Below are 18,172 nucleotides of genomic sequence, written 5' to 3' on the forward strand. Positions count from 1 at the left end.
GTAAAACAAAAGAAACAAACCACTCTAAATAAAGGAAGGATTCAAATCATGTGTAATGGATTTCTTGACATTTAAAACTATCATGATGAGAATAGATCCTCATTTTGACATAGAAGTAAAAAGGCATATGATGCACAAAATGTAATACATGCATGAAATATTCGATACACTTTTCAAATGAAAAGAAACTATTTCTGTGACACAATCAATCATTACTTTTCAATATTAATAGACATGTCACTCAACATAAACATCACAGTACAATAACAAATTCTACATTTCACCCAGTCAAAGACTACTTTATTTAGTAATACTGTTTTTTTTGCTGCAGAATCATAAATAATGACGGTTTATATAGAAATGTTTAAACAAGGAACAGGTTGTAAATGTAATTGGTAATCAACTTAAAAATGTGACCGACTTTAAAGTAATAAACAAAATAGTGGATGATGGCAGGATTTTTATAGTTTGAAAGGTAGAATAATATCAGTCCCCGTGAGAGAGTATCGGAAGTGAATCTTCAAATATGTCCTCCTAGCTAATGGATCAACACAAAAATACTTGAGTATGTTATGGTCACCACTGCTAATTTACAGTTCAAACTTAAGAGAATAGGGTCATCAAAAGATATTTGAGAGGTCGTCTCACCCTTAATGTATCAAGGCATGCTTCATCATTGGCGGCCTCTCACACTGAGGTAGGAACAATCCCACCCCATCAGACTCAACCAAGGGAGAAAGATGCCATGGGTGTTCCTACAAACCTTGTTTTAGGACAAACGCTCAGGTCCAGTTTGAGACAAGCATATTTAAAATTGCCTAGGGGTATATGCAAAGATTTCCTTTATTAGTGAGTACCCCTGGTATCCTTTGAAAACTGGTAATATGGTGAAGTTCAATGATTTACCTGGCCATTTTGTATCTATCAGTTACCAACATGATTCGACCTATACACCAGCCTAAAAAGGTCTACGGTCTTCTTCTAGGTAGAAAGAAGGGAATTATTAAAACCCTCCCAGTCCCTTGTTCGTATTGGTTAGACCCCAAGTCATATTAAACTACAATCTCACAAAGTGAATGAGACACAACACAACCACAGTCAAATCTGTTGAGTAAGGAACAATATTTCAAATAAGCTCGACAAGTCAGTCCATAACTTCTTTTCTTATTCTTTAATTTATTCAGTTATTCTTCCGGACCGCTCTTTGCTGTGATGAACTCCCAGGAAGTTGCTAGGATTACACGGGGACTATGCAGAAGTGAGTGTATGGGCTGCGGTCTAGTGTTGCATCATGGCTTAGACTGCAGTTCTTTAAGAACTTCCGGGAATCACGGGTTTCAGGGCAGCATGAATAGAAATGCAGCGGGTCTGATGGCGTCACCGAAACAAGTACGCTTGCTGTTTTTACCACTGATGGCCACATGCACCCGGATAGCTTTACTCGAAGGACATATGGTCGGACCGGAATCTTTTAACTCTTAAGTGTGTTACAGCAGTTATTGGAAGCCTCTCCATTGAAGGTGACGAGGAACTTGGAGCTAATGTAGGACTTTGGCTGCCTTAACGCTGATCAGTATCTACATAATAGCTATAGTGCCCTGAAGAAGCCCTCGTCTGGGGCTAAACGAGTTGGTTGCATCTGTATGTATCAAAACCTGCAAGTGTGAAAAGATGGAAGAAGAATAACTGACTAAATTAAAGAATAAAAAATAACATTCAGGTAAAACTGGAAGTTATGGACTAACTGGTCTAGTTTATTTGAAATATTGTTTCTTACTCAACAGATTTGACTGTGGTTGTGTTGCCTCTCATTCACTTTGTGAGATTGTCTTTAATTCATGACCATGTGGTAGCTGGTAATTTGAGGTGGGCAACATTGATGGTGGATAATATAATTTGTGTGTGACTATATTGGGTGGTGCAGTGATTATCTAGCCGATACTGTGTTCTCCACAGCCATATTTAATATACAAGCCTCGTGGTTGAGTGTGGGGGACATCTCCTTCATAGTTACACATTCATCTAAAGGTAGACATTTCCACTGCATCAAGCGGCCCGCCCTGCCACTAACGCAATGCAGCAGGTAGCAGAATATCCCTACTGGTTTGAGAACCTGACAACAGAATAAAAAGTGTGGTAATGGACAACTCAATCACATGAATCCTCGAATGTGGTTCATAGCAAAGTTCAAAATTACTACAGGGGTGAGAGTTGTCTTTTGTGTAATCCTTTTAGGATATTCACTCCCTATGCTTCTCTTAAGATTGATTCTTTATTTAATATTGTTCATTGGCCTACTCTTGCATGCTCTCTGAGATGTTCCTGCCTGCTTTTTTAGTTTGCTTCTAGTGCTCTTCCATACTTTGCGCACAAAACAACAGCAAAAAAGCAAAACTGTCATTCACACCTTCTCATGCTTAACACCCAAACTCTGGAGCCACATTCCTGAAGCAATAAGGACTATTACTAACTGGTTTATCTTCTGTTAAAAGTTCGACTTTCACCTATTTAAGCTCTGTCTTCCATAGCTTCATTTGAGTTTCATCTAAACATGCAACTAGTATTTTGTTCTGTTATTTAATATTCTGATGTTTATTATATCTTTACTGTTACATGGAAAGTGAAACCCCTGTCAATGGTTAGTGTGTAGGGATTCGCTTCCAGGATTGCACCATGTTTTTATAACACTGGTGCTCAATTGGTATAAAGCAAAAGGTTGTAGCTTCACCAGAGAGGCAACAACAGAGCTTGAGTTGTCAATGGCAGAGATTAATAATTTGCCAGTGAGTATGGGTGATTGGGGCAGCTTATGTCTATCATCCTCGGCTACATTCACCACTTTAGTGATTGTATCTGCTGACTAAAAGAACAAAGCGTGACGAAGATGTACCATTTGTGAAGGAGTGCATTGCCTAGGAGAGGCACATCAGCACCCTGCAGAGCCTTCCAGTCAGTGTCTTGGCCTTTAAAGCGGTCTAATGTTTGATGATAGTGCTCCTAATGCTATTCTCAAGCTTCACACATGCTAAACATGACACCCTCCCTTTGGCACGGCTGCCAGGTTGTTACAAGCTGAGCTGGTTGAGGTTCTCACAATGCATATGCCTTCAGCTTGGGCCCCACCCATGCAGCATTTCAGCAGTGTGATAAGTAAACAAAGTTTAACGTGGTTCTGTATATTACTGTGATGTTCGTGCCAGGAGCCTCTCTGAAATTCTACTCACTGTCCCTCTTACCCGTGTTCTTCTGTCCACCTTATTCTTTTGTAAGGCTATCCAGTGTCCCTCTTGTGTTGTCTCCCTGGTCCCACTGAATGCTACTCATTGCCCCTCTTATCCACATCCTTTTTTTCACATTGGCTCCTCAGTAATACGCCCATGGCCCATCTTTTTCTGTCCTCTCCATAGTGCTCCATATCCCTATTTCCCATGTTCTTCTGTTCCCTTAATCCCCTGTAAATGTGCCCTTTGTCCCACTACTATTCACTGTGCCTTGTCCTCAATCACCTATATTCTAAGCTCACTCCTCCTCTTCCCCAAGCTGAGACTTCTTTACTCCTCAATGTTATGTATTGCCCTCACTCTACCGCTTCCCTATACACTACCCATGCTCGTCCGATTTCCTTTCTTGTGCATTTTTACCCTTCTTCTTTTACCTTATTCATTGCCTCCACTTTCCCCATTCTTATGTTTTGCTCCTACTCACTCTTCTTTATGCTTTACCCTCCATCTACCTCATTCCTACGTACAGTTCCAATTCTTCCTTCTCCCTATACCTTGGCCTCTCTTTCTCTTCCCTGTAAATTTCTCTCAGTCTTCCTCTTCTATTGGCCCTGGTCTCATTGTTCATCCCCCTGACACATTGTCCTTCATTTTCACTATGCATTCATTGCCTTTGCTCTTCGTCTTCCCTTCCTTATGCAATCTTTTTGTTTTACACACAGCCAAAAAGTAAATCAAGGTTTAGATTGTTTCTTTGTGTAACAAACTGAAGAAAATAGCTCAGTGGATTGTGCTGATCGACCACTGTCAAGAATGCTTGTAAACTACACAAACTCTGACACACATTCTTGTTTTTGAGGTAGGTAAAATTATTGAAACAGAGATGGGTAATAATATATCCTCTTAACAAAATACCAACAGAATATTCTTCTTCCTGTGTAAACATATAATAGGGAAACACTCTAAATATTCATTGCGCTTCAAGGAGCATCTACTTATTAACTTTAAGATTTTCAAGCAACAGCTCAGAAAGTGTTCATCATGTGTGACTATAATAACTAATTACCAGATTTGGTTACTTATCCCTTAAAGTGAAAAAAATAAGAAATGGTCAACATGTTTCTGTCTTTATAGTGTGTTCACCAGGCATTCGTCAGGACCCCACTGCCCCGCTGGTATGCACACGCTAAGGTGAACCCAACCGTTGGCAGTTATACTTAAAAAACTCACGGTTTTTGTTACCGGAAAACTTCAGGATTTCTGAAGACAATGTGGCTGCAAAAGTAAACAGAGACATAAACAAACAGATATACATATACAGTTTGTAAAAGACACAATACATAATTTCATGTAAGTGAAACTGGCGGATGATTCCCTTCCCCATATCAAAGTACCAGAAGTTGGTATTTAATGAAAGTTGTTAAATTCCAACTGTTGAATTCAGCAGAACCATGATACTTAAAAGCCCATTGGTCAAGCATCTAGCATCAGTAAATAGCTACCAAACCTTTCGTATTGCCCAAAGTGCTTGAAACATGGAAAACTATGAAGCATAGACAGCATGCGTTTTATTTAATTAGTTGAAAAATACGCAACTGCCTCATGCCCTTCTATTCAAGGTTGTAATTTATGGTAATTATTCCATAAGTAAAGATAAAGAACTCAGCTTAGAAGTCACGTAACTTAAAGTCCCCAAAGGTGTCGTGAGGAGAAATCAGAGACTCAAAAGTGACCGTTAGTGATAGATAATGGTGGGCAAACATAAGGTCAACTTACTTAAAGCTATAATAAGCCTCACATCATAGATCCAGGAAGGGGGTGCGCACTTTTAGTCACACACTGAAAAAAGTAAGTCTTGAACGTTACCTTCAAAAAAGTAACCGACAAACAAAAAAACACTAGCTGTAGAATCGCGCAAATCCACTTACTACATCAAAGCGCTGCACCCGCCGGAACACCTAGGTTTCCCTCTATCTTGGATCCCGTAGATGCCGGTATTGGTTGGTTTGTTGGTTTAAGTATCGAAAACAACCAATGGGTGCCCGCAAATTCGCATATCACCTGTTAGTGTGAGGTGTGGAAGTAAGGATGTAACGGGTGATGTCATTCATCACGTGACCTCTTAATAGCCAATCGGAAAGAATGGCAAAGAGAAACTAGCTTAAAAGCACTAGAGCGCTAACTCCATCTTTGCTTTCACAATCACTATGGGCTTTAAAATATGTGCAATAAACGAAATCATAAAGGAACAGCAGAATAGCACAAAAAAGGAGCAACTGACACAAAACATATAAACGCCAAAATTCGTGTTAAAAAAGTCAAGGCCTGGCATGTTTAGCGATACGTCAGGATGACCTCAGCGTTATTTCGTGAAGAGGAAGAAGAAGTCAGAGTGGAAGCACTGGATCACTGACTTCTTTTTTGAAAAAACAAAAAGAAGTTTGACAGAGCGTGTACATAGGCCAGCCAGACTGATAAAAACGAGGCTGCCAGTAAAATAAAGCTTTATTCACTCCCATAGAAGACCACAACAAAGGGCTCATATAAAAAAAAAATTAAATATATGGAACCTGGAGAAAATGCTGTTTCAGTACTGCATTATAGTATTCCAAGGTATATTATCGTTTAATCCAGAGATGTGAGTGGTTAAACGATAAATCCATCGTTGCTCCTTCTCAAAAAGTCTTTGGGCTATATTGTTGCCTCCTTGTAGATGTTCAATGATAGTCCACGTCAGATCTTCAATCGAATGATTGAACCGGAGAAAATGTTCGGTGAGTTTGGTGGTGTTACGCCTACATCTTATATTACTCCGGTGTTCGCACACTCGTTGTTTGATTTTCCTGGTAGGATCCCTATATACCGTAGGCCACATGGACAGGTAATAAGGTAGACAACGTTATTGGTATTACAATTTGTGTGTTGCCTTTGTGTCCAGACTTTTTCTGTCTCTAGATTCAAGGTTTTGCTCGCGTTAATTAGATGACATACACTACATGAACCGCACAGGTAATGTCCCGTTATTTTGGGGAGACCCCATGCATTACAAAGTGTTTGTTCGCCCTGTGTTTTGATCTTCATTGGGCGTGTATGTACTAAAGCATCTTCTATGCTTCTGGCTTATTTGAAAGAGAAGAAAGCTTTTTCCCCATTTCCTATTATTGCTCTCTAGAATACGCCAATTTTTGCGTATAGAATTAGTGACTGCATTAGAAGCCGTACTATAGGTGGTTACACATGTAAGGGGAATACTCGTGTCAGTTTTTTCTATATCTTCTAAAAGAGCTTCCCTGGATTGATTACGAGCTCTCTTACGACTCTTTGCAAGAATTCTTTTTGGGTAACCTCGATTCTGTAGTTTCTCAGTCAGGTCCTCTGATTGTTTTCGAAAAACCGCAACCTCACTACAATTACGTCTCAGGCGTAAATACTGTCCATATGGCTAATTTTCACGTAAAGTTCGAGGGTGGAAACTAGAAAAGGACAGTAAATTGTTCTTAGCTGTGGGTTTGTAGTGGGTGTGTGTTGTTAAAGTACCATTGGTTTTCGTAATGACCAGGTCGAGAAAAATCATCTCTTTTCGATGATAAGTGTATGTAAACTTGAGAGGTCTATCACAGGTATTGATCCAATTAAAGAAGTCTAATAGTAGACTCTCTGGACCCTGCCAAATGATAAACACATCATCAATGTATCTGCGCCACTGGGACAAGTGTTGTCCGTAGGGGTTATTGATGATTAGAATGAATTTACATTCGAAGTCAAAGACATATAAACCCGCTACGCTGGGGGCAAAAACACTGCTCATAGATGTACCTGTGGTTTGCAGAAACAGCTCGCCTTGGTATTAACAAAAACATTTTTTAAGTGCCAATGTGGCACATTCAATCACAAAAGATCTAGGGGTGGTGTAATCCCATTCTGCCGCATCAAGTACCTCGGTAAGGACCCTGATGGTTTCGTCCTGGGGTATACTCGTATAGAGGCTCTCGATGTTCAATGACACCAAAAAAGTGGTGTTGTTGTCCACATTCAATGTCTGTATAAGAGGCAAAAGATTTTTAGTATCCTTCAGGGAAGTAGAAGTCTTTTGAACCAAAGGTTTCAAAAATTCATCGCAATACCGGGACAGGGGCTCCAAAAGGGAGCCAATTCCGGAGACTATAGGGCACCCAAGTGGTGGGGTCCTATTTTTATGTGTTTTTGGCAGAGTGTAGAAATAAGGTATGATTCCTGCACTAGTAGTTAAAAATTCTGCCTCTTGTTTAGAAATGTGTTCATTCAATTCTGCCGTATGGACCAAAGTGTGTATCACTTCTCTTAGGTCCATCGAAGGGTCTCTAGACAAAGGGGTGTAACTCACAGGATCATTAAGGAGAAGTCTGCATTCTTGGTCATAGTCACCAATATCCTGGATCACCACCCCGCCGCCTTTGTCTGCTGGTTTTAGTACAATTGTGGCATTAGTTTGAAGTGATTGGAGTGCTTGAAATTCTACTGCACTCTTCTTGAAGACCTCTGTATCCTCCAGTGCTTCCACATCCAAAAATACTGCATGTTCAAATGCAATAATCTCTGCTGGAACTGTGTGCGGGGGAGGATTAAAAGTAGATTTTGTCCTAAGGCCGGTGTCACTTATGTTTTCTGTAGTCTCAGCAGGATCCAAATTTAAAAAAAAAGCTTTTAATTTCATTTTCTCCGGTTCAATCATTCGAGGCAACAATATAGCCCAAAGACTTTTTGAGAAGGAACAACGATGGGTTTATCGTTTAACCACTCACATCTCTGGATTAAACGATAATATACCTTGGAATACTGTAATGCAGTACTGAAACAGCATTTTCTCCAGGTTCTATAATTTAAAAAAAAATGTATATGAGCCCTTTGTTGTGGTCTTCTGTGAGAGTGAAAAAGGCTTTCTTTTACTGGCAGCCTTTTTATCAGTCTGGCTGACCTATGTACACGCTCTGTCAAATAAAGTTATTTTTGTTTTTTCAAAAAAGAAGTCAGTGATCCAGTGCTTCCACTCGGACTTCTTCTTCCTCTTCACGAAATAACGCGGACGTTATCCTGATGTATTGCTAAACATGCCAGGCCTTGACTTTTTGAACACGAATTCTGGCGTTTATATATTTCGTGCAGTTGCTCCTTTTTTGTGCTATTCTGCTATTTCTTTACGATTTTGTTTATTGCACATATTTTAAAGCCCATAGTGATTGTGACAGCAAAGATGGGGTTAGCGCTCTAGTGCTTTTAAGCTAGTTTCTCTTTGCCATTCTTTCCGATAGGCTATTAAGAGGTCACGTGATTAATGACATCACCCGTTACATCCTTACTTCCACACCTCACACCAACAGGTGATATGCGAATTTGCGGGCACCCATTGGTTGTTTTCGATACTTAAACCAACAAACCAACCAATACCGGCATCTACGGGATCCAAGATAGAGGGAACCCTAGGTGTTCCGGCGGGTGCAGCGCTTTGATGTAGTAAGTAGATTTGCGCGACTCTACAGCTAGCGTTTTTTTGTTTGTCGGTTACTTTTTTGAAGGTAACGTTCAAGACTTACTTTTTTCAGAGTGTGACTACAAGTGCGCACCCCCCTCCTGGATCTATGATGTGAGGCTTATTATAGCTTTAAGTAAGTTGACCTTATGTTTCCCCACTATTATCTATCACGGTCACTTTGGAGTCTCTGATTTCTCCTCACGACACGTTTGGGGACTTTAAGTTACGTGACTTCTAAGCGGATTTCTTTATCTTTACTTATGGAATAATTACCATAAATTACAACCTTGAATAGAAGGGCGTGAGGCAGTTGCGTATTTTTCAACTAATTAAATAAAACGCATGCTGTCTATGATTCATAGTTTTCCATGTTTCAAGCACTTTGGGCACAACGAAAGGTTTGGTAGCTATTCACTGATGCTAGATACTTGACCAATTGGCTTTTAAGTATCATGGTTCTGCTGAATTCAACAGTTGGAATTTAACAAATTTCATTAAATACCAACTTCTGGTACTTTGATATGGTGAAGGGAGTCATCCGCCAGTTTCACTTACATGAAATTATGTATTGTGTCTTTTACAAACTGTATATGTATATCTGTTTGTTTGTGTCTCTGTTTACTTTTGCAGCCACATTGTCTTCAGAAATCCTGAAGTTTTCCGGTAACAAAAATCATGAGTTTTTTTTAAGTAGAACTGCCAACCGTTGGGTGCACCTTTGCTTGTGCATACCACCGGGGCAGTGGGGTCCTGACAAATGCCTGGTGAACACGCTATAAAGGCAGAAACAGGTTGACCATTTCTTATTTTTTTCACTATAAGGGATAACTAACCAGATCTGGTAATTAGTTATTTTAATCCCCTTTTTTAATTAATGCCGGGTTTACCACAATAAAGAATTTAGGCTTAAAACCCTGACATTTTTTATCTCACTATTGCACATTTTTTTTGCACTCACATGTCACATCCAATAGCCAGCTCCACTGTAAACAGGCGTAGTAGCACACCGGGGAGGTATTAGACCTCCCTGGTGGGAGCCCAATGATGAAGCATGTCACCAACCAAGTTGGTGAGTGAGGGCTCTTTTTACAAACCTGATTGATTTCTTTGTACTGGCTTCACTCCCCCCTTTTTTGTAGTTTTTTCCCATAATCTTGTGTTGTTTAACAGTACTTTCCCAGGGGGACCAAGAGTGTGTTTTGACCCTCTCTCTCTTGGTGTTTGATTCTGGATGTGGTAGTAGTCAAACTGCTTTTGGATAATTGAGTAGTATGTGGAGGTGAGGTGGGACCATTGACATTGCTTACCACAATCGTGGTTGAAATGTTGTCACACAGAATAAAGGATACTCACAGTTGAATATCTTCAAGGGGACAAGGTCAGCCACCACTTAATAAATGCACTTTTAGTCTGATAAGTGGGTCTGCATCATGGCGGGCAATGTCTGTTTTCGGTTTTCCCCTGGGATCAGCGTGAATTGAGGGACAGCAACTTATCACTTTGTACCTTTGAAATGTTCTTTCAGACTAACTATCATTCCCCCCGCAACCTGAAGGGAATATGAAGGTAGAGATGAACATGCACTCAGACATGATGGCTCTGCAAGAGTTGATACAGAAAACATGTCCACATTAAAACCATGCTTCTCAGCCTTTCTTCACTAAGAGACGGTGTTTCAGTTGTTTTTGTTACTTTGATAATTAGAACAAAGACAGACAGGAGCGGTGACTAGGACTAACACCAAATCCCCATTGCAATCTCATAGCACAGAGCTGCCCCTTATATTGACAATAACTCACTAAATCAGTAGGATATTTCAATGAAACTAATTAGAAAAATATTGACATTGCAACCAGTCTACTTAATAATTGTGTCAGACCTAGTTCTGTGCAGGTTCCAACTTGGATTATTTTTGTTTGAATTTTGGGTTTCTCTCTTTCCTTCTTTGTTTGTTTTAAGGTTTCTTTTATCCACCACAAGCACTTCCAATCTCCCAATTGATTGATTTGGTAGGGGCTAAGTGACCATCTCCAATAACAGATATTATTTCTTTTCTCAGTGTTGTCCAGTCGAATCATGCAGATGAAGGGCTGGAAGGTAATGGCATCCTCCTCGGGCCTGTCTGGCACACTGTTTCGGCCTCTTAAGGCATTGCAGCATGTTATGGCCTAGCACCCTTACTTTTTGTTCTCTCTTCTACCCTAAATTTCACCTTTGCCTTCACCTTATCTAACCTTCTAATCATATTGCTTACATTGCATTGCCATATTACCAACACTATTATCCTAGATGGACTCCTCAGGTACACTGCCATTCTGCCACGGGTGGGTAGTTGCACTTTATGAACCCTTGATTGATTGGCTGACTGATTGACTGCCTGAAAACTACTGCATTACTCTGTTTCAGTTATTCATCATGCACAACACTTCCGACCAAGACCACACTCAACCCAAACACTTTCAAACAGCTTGAGCTAAATATTAATGTAAAGCACATGTGCACTATCCCTAGGTTGTCTCCCCTCCTCTACAAAATTAGGCCTTCTATATAGGTCAGATTAAGAGCAGCAATTTGGTCAATCATACACAAAACTGAAGCATTTTGCACTGCACTTCAACAAGTTTCCAACCAGGCACTTTCCAATCATGCAGAGTGCTGTGTGTCTGCCAATGTGCTTTGGTGCTTCATTAATGGTGTGAAGTGCTATACAATAGCAAATCATCCAAACAAAACTGTACAAAATGTAGTCAAAGACATTTGCAAACCTGCTGTGAACAAAAAAAGTAACATTTGAACCTCAATAGGATATTGAACGATTGCTTGTCCCTTTCATGTTGATAAACAGAGGTTCCACTACCTAAGAAGGATAAAATTACAGACAAAAATCTATCCCAGAACAGAAATCTATATTCGGTTATATCTAGCTTCAAAGAAGACATGATACACTGGAGAAAGGTTCCTCTTTCCTTTCTAGAGAGGATAGAATTATCCAAAATTACTGTCTATCCCAGTTCATTATATTGAATAACAAATAACAGTTGATGTCCAACTTTTTTCAACTAAGAATATTTCATGGAGTGAACTTTACTAGTGCGTGGCTGGCCAGGAAGTGTCTGATAAGTTGCACATCCTACTTGTGAGCGTGTGTGGGGACAGCACCTTCTAGCTTACTTTATGAGTGCATCCAAATAGGGATATTGCTGCACTGCTTAAAGCAATATTAATTATGGTGAGGACAGCATTAATGGGTATTCAGGGGAGGATTTTGCGCCACATATATATTCAAAAGTTTATGTGACACTGGGTAGGATAATATGCAACTAAGGGGCAGATGCCTATGCCCAACGGCATATAGTTAGATTGCTGATGTGACTTGTTACATGCGGGCTTTGAAGATAATTCACAATAGGCAAGAATGCCCTAGGAGGATTACGGAGGTCTGTAGCCAATTGATTGAATATCATGGGCTCAGTAGGTGGGACATTCTGGCAACCTTCCTCTAAAAGTAAGTTCTGTTATTCTATTACTGACTGATGGCCATGAGGCTGTTGGATTGGTATAATTCCTCCATTCTTTGCAATGTATTTTTCAGACATTTGATGTAAATTGCAGTAAGCAAGGTTTGTGCTATACGAATTATTGATTTGTCAAGTGTTGTTCCTTTAGACAAGATGAAATCTGCCATCAGCTGGTTCATTTTATATGTATTGCTTGCAATGCAAAAACAATCTGAATTGCTATAATCGTCCTAAATGAAATACACATTACCCTACCTGAGCCCTACCAGCAATCCGGAGACATTGCATGGCATGACTGTAAACATGCACAGTCCCTAGAAAGATGCCCAACTGTGACTAGCTCTTTGAATCATCAACCTGAAATCATACGGACTATGTGGTATAGCCTGACTTACCTTTTGCGACACCTTAAGATGTAATTACTCTGTGACGGACTCTTCCCAATCCTAATGACCACTCAGTAACATTGATTCAATATGTTACTCACCAGATGCTGATATTACTGTTGTTTCAAAGGCCCCTTCCTGCACACCATACACAAACATACTTTTGGCATGGGTAAAACCCATCATGCAAAAAGTCCATGCCCAAGCTCTAATAGCCTTCTAATGGCACTGATCCGACTTGACGGTTTCCACACCCAAGCCTGCAGATCTTCTATGGGCCAGAAGTACTGACCTGACATCTAATTTGTGAAGGATATCAAAGATAAATGGGGGAGGGGATAGGTGGAGAATTTCATTCACTATTAACTTTGGAGCTGACTGACAAACTGCATGAAATTTGACAGACAGCATTTTAAGGCTAATGCAAGATTATTAGGTGTCATGGAAATAGTAGAAAAAAATGCCAGCGTCTGTGGTCAACCTTTGATGTGCATCAAAGAACGCAATGTGTAGCAGCGGTTATCTGCTCAGGAGCCTTAAGTATACGGCGGATAATCCTGTAGCCATCCCTTCATGCGTTCAGGTGTTCTAAGTGTACATCTGTAGCAAATTTCCCTTTTCTGCATGGTCACCCTAGATAAAAATGTTTACCTTTTTCTGGACCATATTTTTGCTAGTATTTAGGACTCCATGCAATGTGACACTCCTATTTAGCGCCATATTGGGTGTGCTTTGATAACCCATCAATGCCACAGGAAAGAAGCACTGGCCTACAACCCCCAGAACTGCTCGCTGCCGTCCCACCGGCACAGTCCACGTCACTCACCAAGAGGCGCTACATTTGCAGCTTGGAGCTCCTAATTTTTTCGTGGCTTCTACCAACTAGCCAGCAGTATGGGTATAAAGAAGGCTGGGGGTACAAAGCCATCTACTGAGCCAATTATTACCCGAGTGATCAACCATAGACACCTTTCTCGCCTGCACCGTGGGACGTCTATTTAAAGAGGCATGCTCCCCCCTGTTGAGGTGATGGCTTGTCCCAGTCCAAATGTACTGCGCAACTTGAGCAACAATGTTCAAGAGATTAATAGGGAATCAGCTAGAGAGCCTGTTACCAGGACACATGCTGTGGGCAAATCCTCACTGAGCCTAACAAATATATACCCTCCCAATATTAACATGTCTTCACAGGAGCTAGTTACAATTTGATGGCGACTGTGTAGTAATTAATTTTAGGAACCCTAGAGTTGCTAGAGGCATCCACATAAAGATGGGGCTACCCACTATGGCAAAACAAGATATGGGTATAATCCCATTGGGGTTCTTTTATCATTATCTATGGGCTCTGGGCCAATATCTTAATGGTGCATCGAACCGGCAGGCATTAAGGGTGATACCAAGACTGCATCTATCATGCTGCCCTGATTTTGCAGTGTTGAATAGATATTAGGCACTGAGTACCCTAGATGATAACAAATGACTCAGCCATGTCCAAAGCCATGTCGGGGATCCCAGGAATTATCATAGAGGGGACACTATAACTATTCAGGCAAATCAACTACCCCCATAAGACCATACACTTATTCCTGGGACATCTTCAGTTTGTAGGCTGGCTGTAGGTAAGGCTGATAAGGCAACCAGAAATGATAACCCTAGCACTTGTAATAAGTATATATGTGCATTAAATACAGCCCATGAATGTCAGCCCTTTGAGGAAGGATTCAATCTTGCAACCTAGAATGTGAATGGGCTATTAAACAAGATAGGGAATGCTGACTGATTAGTACTATATCTGGTTATGACATTGTATGTATACAAGAAACTTGGTGCATAAGTCCAGTGCATGTAGAAGGGTATTCCTCATACTTTGTAAATTTCCAAGGGTCGCAAGCTGGGTCGGCTAAAGGGGGACTACAGATACTTATTTCCAACAAAATTTCTATTAATGTCAAAAAGGTTGCATCAGTGGATCCCTAGGCACAATTGTTGTGGCTAAATAAACAAGCATTTGCAAGGCAATAGGTCTAGAAGTTACACAAGTTAAAGCTATTGGCATTGTAAATGACAATGCCTTTTATTTATGTTTTTAAAACGAAAACAAATATAAAAGGCATTGTTATTTGCAATGTCAATCAATCAATCAATGATGACATTTGTAAAGCGTGCTACATACCCGTGAGGGTCTCAAGGCGCTGGGGGAAGGGTGGGGCTGCTACAGTTCGAAGAGCCAGGTCTTGAGAAGTCTTCTGAAGGCAATCAGGTCCTGCGTCTGTCGTAGGTCGGTGGGGAGAGTGTTCCAGGTCTTGGCGGCGAGGTGGGAGAAGGATCTGCCGCCGGCGGTGGATTTCCGGATGCGCGGGACTGTGGCGAGGGCGAGGTTGGCAGAGCGGAGGCTGCGGGTGGGAGTGTAGAAGTTGAGTCGGTCGTTGAGGTATTCTGGTCCGGCGTTGTGTAGGGCTTTGTGCGCATGGATGAGGAGTTTGAAGGTGATCCTCTTATTGACGGGGAGCCAGTGCAGGTCTCTCAGGTGGGGTCAATCAATCAATCAATCAATCATGGAATTTATATCGCGCACTACTCACCCGGAAGGGTCTCAAGGCGCTAGGGGGAGGGGGTCTGCTACTGCTCGAACAGCCAGGTCTTGAGCTGTTTACTGAAGGCGAGGTGGTCCTGGGTCAGCCACAGGCGGACGGGCAGGGAGTTCCATGTCTTAGCCGCCAGGTAGGAGATGGATCTTCCTCCGGCGGTGGCTCTCTGGATGCGAGGGACGACGGCGAGGGCGAGGTTCGCGGATCGTAGCTGGCGGGTTGGCGTGTAGAAGGTCAGGCGGTCGTTGAGGTACTTTGGGCCTAGGTCGTGGAGGGATTTGTGTGCGTGGGTGAGGACTCTGAACGTGATCCTCTTGTTGACAGGGAGCCAGTGCAGGTCTCTCAGGTGGCTCGAGATGTGGCTGCGATGGGGGACGTCCAGGATGAGTCGGGCGGAGGCGTTCTGGATACGCTGAAGTATTTTCTGTAGCTTGGCTGTTGTACCGGCGTAGAGGGTGTTTCCGTAGTCTAGTCTGCTGGTGACGAGGGCCTGGGTGACAGTCTTCCTGGTCTCGGTCGGGATCCATCGGAAGATCTTGCGGAGCTTGCGGAGGTTGTGGAAGCAGGATGAGGAGACGGCGTTGACTTGTCTAGTCATCGAAAGGGAGGAGTCCAGGATGACGCCCAAGTTGTGTGCGTGGTACGTTGGCTTGGGTGCGGTGCCTAGGGCCGGGGGCCACCAGGAGTCGTCCCATGCGGAGGGCGACGGTCCCAGGATGAGGACTTCTGTCTTGTCCGTGTTCAACTTCAGGCGGATGATGTTCATCCACTCGGCGACGTCTTTCATCCCTTCGTGTAGGCTGGCTTTGGCGGTGTCGGGGTCTCTGGTGAGGGAGAGAATCAGCTGGGTGTCATCGGCGTAGGAAATGATGTTGAGGTTGTGTTGGCGTGCGATGGCAGCGAGGGGTTTCATGTAGATGTTGAAGAGAGTAGGGCTGAGCGACGATCCTTGCGGGACGCCGCAGATGACTTTGGTGTCCTCAGATCGGAACGGGGGGAGGCGTACTCTCTGTGTTCTGCCGGAAAGGTATGAGATGATCCATTCCAGAGCCTTCCCCTGGATGCCGGTGTCGTTGAGGCGTTGGACTAGGGTGCGGTGGCAGACAGTGTCAAATGCTGCGGAGAGGTCAAGGAGGATGAGTGCCGCTGTTTCACCGTTGTCGAGCAGGGCTCGGATGTCGTCGGTGGCTGCGATGAGGGCGGTCTCGGTGCTGTGGTTGGCTCTGAATCCGGACTGCGATGGGTCGAGGGATCCGTTCGTCTCGAGGAAGGCGGCCTGTTGCTTGTTGACGATCTTCTCGATGACTTTGGCAGGGAAGGGAAGGAGCGAGATGGGGCGGAAGTTCTTGAGGTCGGTCGGGTCCGCTGTTGGTTTCTTCAGTAGTGCGCTGAGCTCGGCGTGCTTCCAGCTCTCCGGGAAGGTGGCTGTGTTGAAGGAGGTGTTGATGATGTCTCGGAGGTGGGGGGCGATGGTAGAGGCGGCCTTGTTGAAGACATGGTGGGGGCATGGGTCGGTCGGAGATCCGGAGTGGATGGTGTTCATCATGCGTGACGTGTCTTCGGGGGTCACTTCGGTCCATGTCTGGAGGATGGCGGCGGGGTGCGTAGGTTCGGTCGATGGGTGCGGGGGTGGAACGCCGAAGCTGTTGTGGATGTCGGCGATCTTGCGGTGGAAGTACGAGGCGAGGGAGTCGCAGAGGTCCTGCGAGGGAGTGATGTCGTTGTTGCCGGTGCTGGGGTTGGAGAACTCCTTGACGATGTTGAAGAGCTCCTTGCTGTCATGGGCGTTCTTGTCCAGTCGTTCCTTCAGAGATTTCTTCTTGGTGGTGCGGATGAGCTGGCGATGTCTGCGGGTGGCGAGTTTGAGGGCGGTCATGTTGTCGGTGGTCTTGTCGAGGAGCCAGGCCTTCTCGAGGGTGCAGCAGGCCTTCTTGGAGTCCTTGAGTTTGTTGGTAACCCAGGGGGCCTTCTTGCTTCTGGGCCTGGTGAGTGGGTTCTTCAGTGGGGCGAGGTTGTCGGCACAGGAGGTCAGCCATTGCGTGAGGTCGAGGGCTGCTGTGTTAGGGTCCGTTGTCCTGATAGGTGGGTTCTGGCTGAGGGAGGTGGTGAGCTGGTCGACGGTGATCTTGCTCCAGTTTCTGTGGGGAACCTGCTTCGGGTGGTGGTGGACCGTGTTCTTTTTGAAGCTGAAGTGGACGCAGCTGTGGTCAGTCCAGTGGAGTCCGGTGCAGTGGCTGAAGGTGACGTGCTTGCTGGATGAGAAGAGAGGGTCGAGCGTGTGGCCGGCGTAGTGGGTGGGGGAGTAGACCAGTTGCTTGAGTCCGAGGTTGGCGAGGTTGTCCAGCAGGGCGGTGGTGTTGCGATCGTTGTTGTTCTCCAGGTGGAAGTTGAGGTCCCCGAGGAGGATGTAGTCGGCGGAGGGGAGGGCGTGAGGGCTGATGAAGTCTGTGATGTCTTTGAATGCGTTGATGCAGTCAGTCGAGATGCGAATGGTGCTTTTGTGAACGATGGCGATGCCCCCTCCGGTCTGGTTGATGCGATCCTTCCTGATGATCTTGTAGCCGTCCGGGATGGCTATGGCGATGTCGGGGGCTGAGGAGGCGTTCATCCAGGTTTCCGTGAGGAAGGCGACGTCTGGCGATGCGGTGTCGAGGAGGTTCCAGAGTTCCACGGCGTGTCTGTGGACGGAGCGGGTGTTGACCAGGATGCACTTGAGGTGGTTGCTGTTGTCCGTCTTGGTGGGCGTAGTGCCTGTTCGGAGGCAGGAGAAGTTGCAGGATCGGCAGACGAAGGGTCCATGGGTGCGTCGCGGGGACGCTCGGTAGCATCCAGGTGCTCGGGCGGTGTTGAGTGCGATGAGCGCGGCGAAGTCGTAGGTCCTGCGGGGGAGCTGGCGGGCGCGGGGATCAGGGGGTCTGGCGCTGGGCGCGGTCCAGGTGTGGACGGGCGC

The 18,172-nt window shown here is 44.0% G+C and overlaps 1 protein-coding gene across 3 annotated transcripts in view; it reads right to left on the reverse strand.

Annotated features, from left to right (window-relative positions):
• Window positions 1–18,172, reverse strand: part of EVC2 (EvC ciliary complex subunit 2) — a 608,136-nt gene that overhangs the window by 503,116 nt on the left and 86,848 nt on the right. The window lies entirely within an intron of this gene.

Source organism: Triturus cristatus, chromosome 2_2 (assembly GCF_964204655.1).
Source record: "Triturus cristatus chromosome 2_2, aTriCri1.1, whole genome shotgun sequence".
Lineage (NCBI taxonomy): Eukaryota > Metazoa > Chordata > Amphibia > Caudata > Salamandridae > Triturus > Triturus cristatus.